The sequence below is a fragment of the Simochromis diagramma genome, unplaced genomic scaffold, assembly GCF_900408965.1.
Source record: "Simochromis diagramma unplaced genomic scaffold, fSimDia1.1 OVJJ01000685.1, whole genome shotgun sequence".
Taxonomy (NCBI): domain Eukaryota; kingdom Metazoa; phylum Chordata; class Actinopteri; order Cichliformes; family Cichlidae; genus Simochromis; species Simochromis diagramma.
The window spans coordinates 16605004-16612242 of record NW_024387477.1 but is presented as its reverse complement, the minus strand read 5'-3'; positions in this window follow the sequence as shown (position 1 = coordinate 16612242).

The window sequence follows — 7239 nt, the reverse complement described above, 5'->3', positions numbered from 1 at the left end:
TAATAAAAGACACAAATGATTTCAGGATATTTATGCCAAGAAACAGCACAAGCCACGACCACAGATACAGTACAGTTAGAGGATTTAAAGTGTGACCAAAGCAACTATTGAAGTCACAAAGTGCTTGTGACAATTGAAGCTGATTCCCTTCCCAAGTCCACTCAGCCACTTTAACAGTCTTTCAGAGTAGAGAAAACTTCTTCCAGTGTCAGAGCGAAACACTGTGTAAAGAGCAAGATTTCATTAATAATCCTTTCAAAGTGAAATGTCTGCCTTTGCAGTTTTAGTGCGATCCTACTGACAGTCAGGGCAGACTTGGAGGCCAAGTTGTAATTGGGGTGCTTGAGCCAGGATATAATGCTGCAAGAAACCGTTAAGCATATTTAAACTTAGTCAAGTGCATTTTGTGAGGAGATTTTTCTAACCACACTATACATGGTTCATCAAGCAGCTACATTAGGTTTCCGTCATGATTCAGTATATTTTTCTTTCTCACTGTGTGCTTTTAGGGTTTTGTTTGAAATTACTGTAGTTGTACAAAAATCAGGAAGCACAGATGAGGCATGAGTTTAAAAATGTTAGAGACTGAAGCAGCTGTTTTCAAATATATGTCTAGAATAATCCAATCCTTTGGTTCTTTGTATCATGAATTATGTCTTCTTGATTTGTTACTTTTTGTTAATTGTACATTGTTCAGAAAGCATGAGCAATAACTCCAGTCCTATTGTAAAAGCATCAGTGAATGCCACTGACATGGCTTTTAGTCTAACCATACACAATACGTCTAATTGTGCTACCACACTAACAATTAGTGGAGAATCTCCCATGTAAATATGCTCTGCGCCACAATGTCTGGCTCCGCCTGACCGAGCTTTATTAGCTTTAGGTGCCAGGAAGATGTGAATATTGATTAGCAAACTGCTTCGTTTAGCTCACTCCAAATATCTACATTCTCCTGATTCATAATTCAAAGAAGACATTTAGATGAGCACTGATAAATGCAAATATTCCCTAATAGATAGGACTGCCAAAATAATAATTGCTAACAAAATAATCCAACACTGGCCTTGGTTATACAAAAAAAGCGGTTACATACTCTCCTGCTGTAACCTCGACAGTTTTGCACAAATTAATTTAGAAAATTGTAAGGGTTTTACAAAACCACATAATGAGTCACTATTTGAAGAGATAGTTCTGTGTCAATAGAGATTTACTGTCGCCTATGATTTCATTATGCATGCAACAGTCATTCAAAACTCACACAATCAACATGGCCTTTATCTGTCTATTTACTTTGATTTTTGTAAATGGGGTTCTTGATGCTCCACCACCCTTCAGTCTGAGCCAAATCAATGGTAGCTAACATCATATGATTCATGGCTTCACTGTAGAACTTTATCACAAGGGTACTTAATTACTTAGCGCTTCCCACTGAAAGGACAAACTAGCACAGAAGATTTGTCAGTTGTCTCATACACAGTCATTGAAAAGTACTGCTAATTAATTATAACTAATTTACACTGGTGCTCTTGATAAAGCAATTTCAAAAAGCAGGTTTCAGAATAGTCCTTAAAAGCGTGGATTAGATTTGTTATTAGAAATGCAGGATGGTATTAATGAAAAATACATCTTTTGAAAAATGTGTATTATATGATAAATAGTCATTCTCACAGTTTTTCACAGTGTTCCTTATATAGGAATAATTTGTGCAAGTATCATACCTTACTGTTTCTGGCTCACTAATTCAACAGAGGCTCTCCCTCTACTTAAGACCTTTGCTCCAGTGCTGAGAGCAGTTGAACTGGGATTCAGCAATCGTTCAACCACACTAAAACTTGTCGGGTTAAAAATGCCACTGAAGGATGAATTATTGCCTTAGTTTGATATGCATCTCTGACCTTTCCAGGTTAGTTGGACTGCACTATATTATAGCTCTTTTTTAGGTTGCAATTAGAGTTAATATAATTATGCAATGCTATGTTTTGATTATTTTTAATTACTAAAACATTTTTTAAACAAGGAGTAATAATTGAATGTCACACTTTCAGAAGAAAGGAGAGCTTGGCATTATTTAAATATATCTATTCATTATATTTTTATTATATTTAGTTTAGTTGTTTGCTGTTAACATTTGCTGCGGGACAGTGTTTATGAACAAAAATGCAGTATGAGTCATCAGCAACTCTGTGAAGCCACACTTAGGTGAAGTGCTCCATTGAGTGAAATGCTAATGTTAGCATAACAATATGTTTGTAATGACAATGCTAATATGAATAATGGGACAAAAGGTGGTGAAACAGAATCTCCAATCACTACAGTGGAGATTCACTGGGTGGTGATTTGATCCCCAGTCAAGTATTCTTTGGGGAGACAAATTAAAGTTGTACATTTGCAGAGTGATAGTTATTAGGTTAAAAAAAAAAAGAAGTTTTCATTCATTCGTTTTCAAGTTTAAGTTTAGTTTCACTTAATTTTCACAAATTCTATGTAGACATTCTATTCTCAAAATCAAATTCATCAAAGCCTCCTGATGCTTGTTGTGCTGACCACACATGCCTCTGACTTTATATTGGAAGGTAAAGTCCTTACAATGTTGAAAACTCCAACAAACCATGTCGTACAAACATTTACTTGACAAAAGTGGGAATAAAAAAAATCCCTTTTAACAAGGAAAAATCTTCAGCAAAACTATGCTTAAGTGGGGCAGCCGTCTCTCATGACTGGTTGTATAGATATAGATATTTATTCATATGAAATTTAAATCTCAATGTTTCTATTGCTGCAAATGCAATTCATCTTGAGAGGTGCGTGAAAGTCTTCATTAATTTTCAAAGTGACACACATGCACCCACGTGGTTTTGCACAAAGAAAATTAAGTGGCTCACCGTTGTCAGTAGGCTTTGTCCTTAAGTTTCATGGCAATGAAAATGAATACTTTTTTAAGCTATTTAATGAACTTGCAGGCTGACAAACCAACACATTGTGTAACCAACTCTCTTGTCTCTTTTGTGTTCATTGGACATGCCAAACAGATGCTTTTATGAAAAAATGACTGCCAAGTTTTTTGAACCACCGTCATGAAAGATAATCAAAGCTGCACCTCTAACCAGAAAATGAACAACTGAATTAAAATGTTTTGAATAAAAATGCACCCTAATACAAAGAAAGACCAGCACAAAAGGATGATTGCAGGAATCATATCATGTTGCAAATGACACCACAATGACAAGAAAAAAGTCGTTTCAATGAGCGGCCCAGTCAGTAAATATTTAATTCAAGTTCCTGAAGTGCTTTTTTCTTTTAGTTCTCAGAGTCATCAGATGATTCTGGGTCAATACTCGCCTCGAGCAGTAGAATTTTTGTCATACTTAATGACATGAAAAAATTGCTTTAACCAAAAAGGGGCTTACAGTTCCACAAATGCCCACAGTTTTACTTTGATATGCCCGCATGCTGTGGGATCAAGCTAAATAATTCATCATCAAACATACATCATACAAATATATGCTGAAAATCAATTTATTGTTTCACCAGTTAATTTCGATACATTTCAATAACCATCAATTTTTGATAGTGACAGTAATAATTACTGAAGTTGTCATTGCTGCAGTGTTTTGTTTTGCATTTCAAACCAGGTCCTTCAAAACAGTATTGGCACTACTTTGATGCAACTTGCCAATGTCCCTTATAAACCAGCACCAGCTTCTTGCCTGAGATCACTGAAAGAAGCAAAAATAATAGATCGGCACAATTTAGGCCACAATTTAGGCCAATGGCAGGAGGGCACAATGTTTACATCATAATTATTTATCAAATATCTTTTTAAATTATATTGCTGCTCATGGACGTTATCTATTGCTATCTATTACTCACCATATGAGCATGAGACACCACAATTGTGTCTCATTTATTTAATGAACAAATCCAACTGAATCAAAATGATTCATCTGTTTTGTCAAAGGTCAAAGGTTTTTAAATGAATAAAAAGAATTTAAATACTTCGCATCTCAGATATTTATCATTGTATAATTAGAGTGAGCCTTATTTATCTGAGAAACTTTCCAAAGGCCCAGATTTTAAATGCAGTATTTGCATTGACATACCACCTTGCTGTACTTCAACATAGGTTTTTACAGTAGAAATGGGCTTGACGTGCTTGTAAGTAAACATAAAATACACAACAAGTCAAAATAGCTGAAAATCACTGATGACTTATTATTCTTTAGGATTTTATTTTTTTTATATGATTATTACTTTCCCCCCGCATGCTAGTCTCATGCTACCTATTCAAATAACACATATACAAACCAACCTGTGTAGAAGGGTTTAGTGAAATCATGCATATCAGTTGTAAATGTGCTCTTTGTCCTCTAGTATATAAGGTGCAGTGCCTTTAGGTCCGTAATTTGTTGGACAAAGACAGAATTTTTGTATTTTGTCTTTGTACGCCATCACAGTGGATTTTAAATGAAACAATCAATACATGTTTGAAGTTTTAATTCAGTTTTAATTCAAGGGGTTTGGACTTAAAGCCCTTTTTATACACAGTCTCCCATTTTCAAAATTGATCGGACAAATGAACTTAATTTTAAATATAACGATTGTTGTTAATATTTGGATGAAAATTCTTTGCATCAATGACTGTGTGAAGTCTAGAACACACAGACATCACCACATGCTGTGTTTCCTCAACTCAGATGCTCTGCCAGGCATTTACTGTAGCCACCTTCAGCTGCTGCTTGTCTGTGGGTCTTTCAGCTCTCAGTTTTGTATTTAATGACTGAAAAGCGTGCTCTATTGGGTTGAGATCAGGTGACTGACTGATTAAAGAATATCCCATTTATTTGCCTTAAGAACCTCTTGGGTTGTTTTTGCAGTGTGCTGTTGGTTTCTTATCCATTTGCACTGTCCAGTTGATTTGGCAGCATTTGGCTGAATCTGAGCAGAGAATACAGAAATCTGTACACTTCAGAATTCCTCCTACTGCTTCTGTCAGCAGTCACATCATCAATAAACACTATTGACCCAGTTCCATTGGCCACCATACATGCCCATACAATAATGTTACCACCAATATGTTTGACAGATGGTGGTAACATTTCCTCAGATCATGTGCTTCATCTTTCTTTCTCCATACTTTTCTCTTCCAATAATGTTAATACAAGTTAATCTGGGTTCCATCTGACCAAATAATGATTTTACTAAAATGCACAGGCTCTTTTAGATTTCTTCTGGCAAGGTTTAAGCTGGCCTTCTTGTTCCTGAGCGTAACCAGTGGTTTGCGCCTGGTTGCAAACACTCCTTGATTGTAGGCATTCCTTGACTGCATCTCTTGATTGATTCATGAAGGTGTGTCTTCATTGGTTGGATGATTGGTTGTTGGGTTTTTTTGTTTTAGTGAGGGAGCACTTATTTGTACTCACGTGCCTTTGACTTACCCTAATTTATAAAATTACAATGAAATCCTGTAAAATACACGTTCAACACTTCATATATTATGTCTGCCTCATTTGTCATGGATTAGCAAGGGAAGTGACCTCACCAGACAATGAAACTAGTTGTCAGTCATGCGTCCAATTAAGCTTGAGCGTCTGAAAACGGGGGACTAATTCCTGAGCAGGAAAGTCCAGGCAAAAATGAAGTAAAACAAAATGACATGTTTTCCATTCAGGTATGTTAAAAGAATTTATTTTTACAGTTATTCAAATATTAGAGTCCAGGAAGTAAAACTTGTTTTAAACAATGTTTTGATGGTGAATTAAATATGAAACATCATTAAAACATCAGTGCACATTATACACAAGATAGCTCCACTTTGGTAACATAAACCCGTCTTCATCAGTTTTGCTTTCTTTTTGACTACTGAGGTTTCATTTCCAGTGATACAAACCTCTCTCTAGTTATGTGATTGGCCTCAATCCAAGATTTTAAAATATTCATACTTCCCATAATTTACTATACCTGGTAATGTAACTTATTGGTTCATGAAAATAATCAAAAGTGTCACAGAACAGTTTAAAAACCCATGGGCAACTTTTTTTTTTTTTTTTAATCAAATCTCTTCCATCCTCCCTGATATCAGAAGCAGTGACTTATCAGCCAGAATAAAAGGAAGAGACAACCTCAGCACTGAAATAGGTTTGCACTAAGGACAGAGAAACCAAGGCCAATATAGATATAAGTTATATGCATTTAAACATTGCTTTCACTTTTGGTTTAGGTCTTTTCACTGATGGTCATGAGGTAAAGTGGATGTATCCAACATTGGTAGTTTATATTTAGAGTCTATGTCAGATTTATATTTTTTACATTCCTCTACAAATGTCTTTTGGTCATTCCTAGCAAAACTTCCTCAAGGTAATATGAAGGTTCTCTATTGGAGCAAGAAAACCAACACACCCCAGGACACGGAGACAGAACCCAAACTTCATTCAGTTGATTTGAAGAGCCTGTTTAGCAGGGTGTGAATTATGGTCCAACAAAGGCAAGCTTTTACACTGACTTATTGACAAAACCTAGCCTTTTCCTGCATTTATGGAGCCAGGCCACACTGGGTGAAGCTGTTTTTATATCTCATCCTCCTCACATTGTTCATGAACAAGGTCATATGCTGCCAGCTCACTGGCCTGATTGGCATGGAAGGCAAATGGTCTTTTGGGGAGGGAATGAGGAGTTCCTGCACATGCACACTTGGCTCATGAACAAGGTGTGGAGCTTACCCACATTCTTTGCTGAGGTTTTAGCAAGAAGAAAGACTGTTTTGGCAGACGGCCCCTTTGACTAAGGCTTCCCCTTGGGTTAAAACGGGAGCAGACAAACGCTTCAAGCACTCAGAACTTGGCTTCAATACAAATCCCACAGAGGAACTCATAAGGCTTCTACCACCGAGTCCCTTTTAGAAAACAGATAAGAAGTCAGTGAGACTCTGCAGTTTGGTTTCACTCTCCACCATGTGGACCACGATGGTGGGCACATGCACCTTCGAGGCAGAGGCTGATCTACTGCCATCCTGCAGAGAGTGCAAAAAAAATGCAATATGATTATCAAACTCTCAGGAGCAGGTCCAGCTATTTAGACAAAAACACAGCCATGGAGAGTTTGGATCTGGATGAAAGGTTGCTATCTTTGTGTGAGAGGAGTTTCTATCTCAAAGGGAGATACAGTATTTCTAAGACAATATGATCAGAAAGCATTACAGCCTCTTACATGCCATTACTTGTGTGAGTATTGGCTATTTAC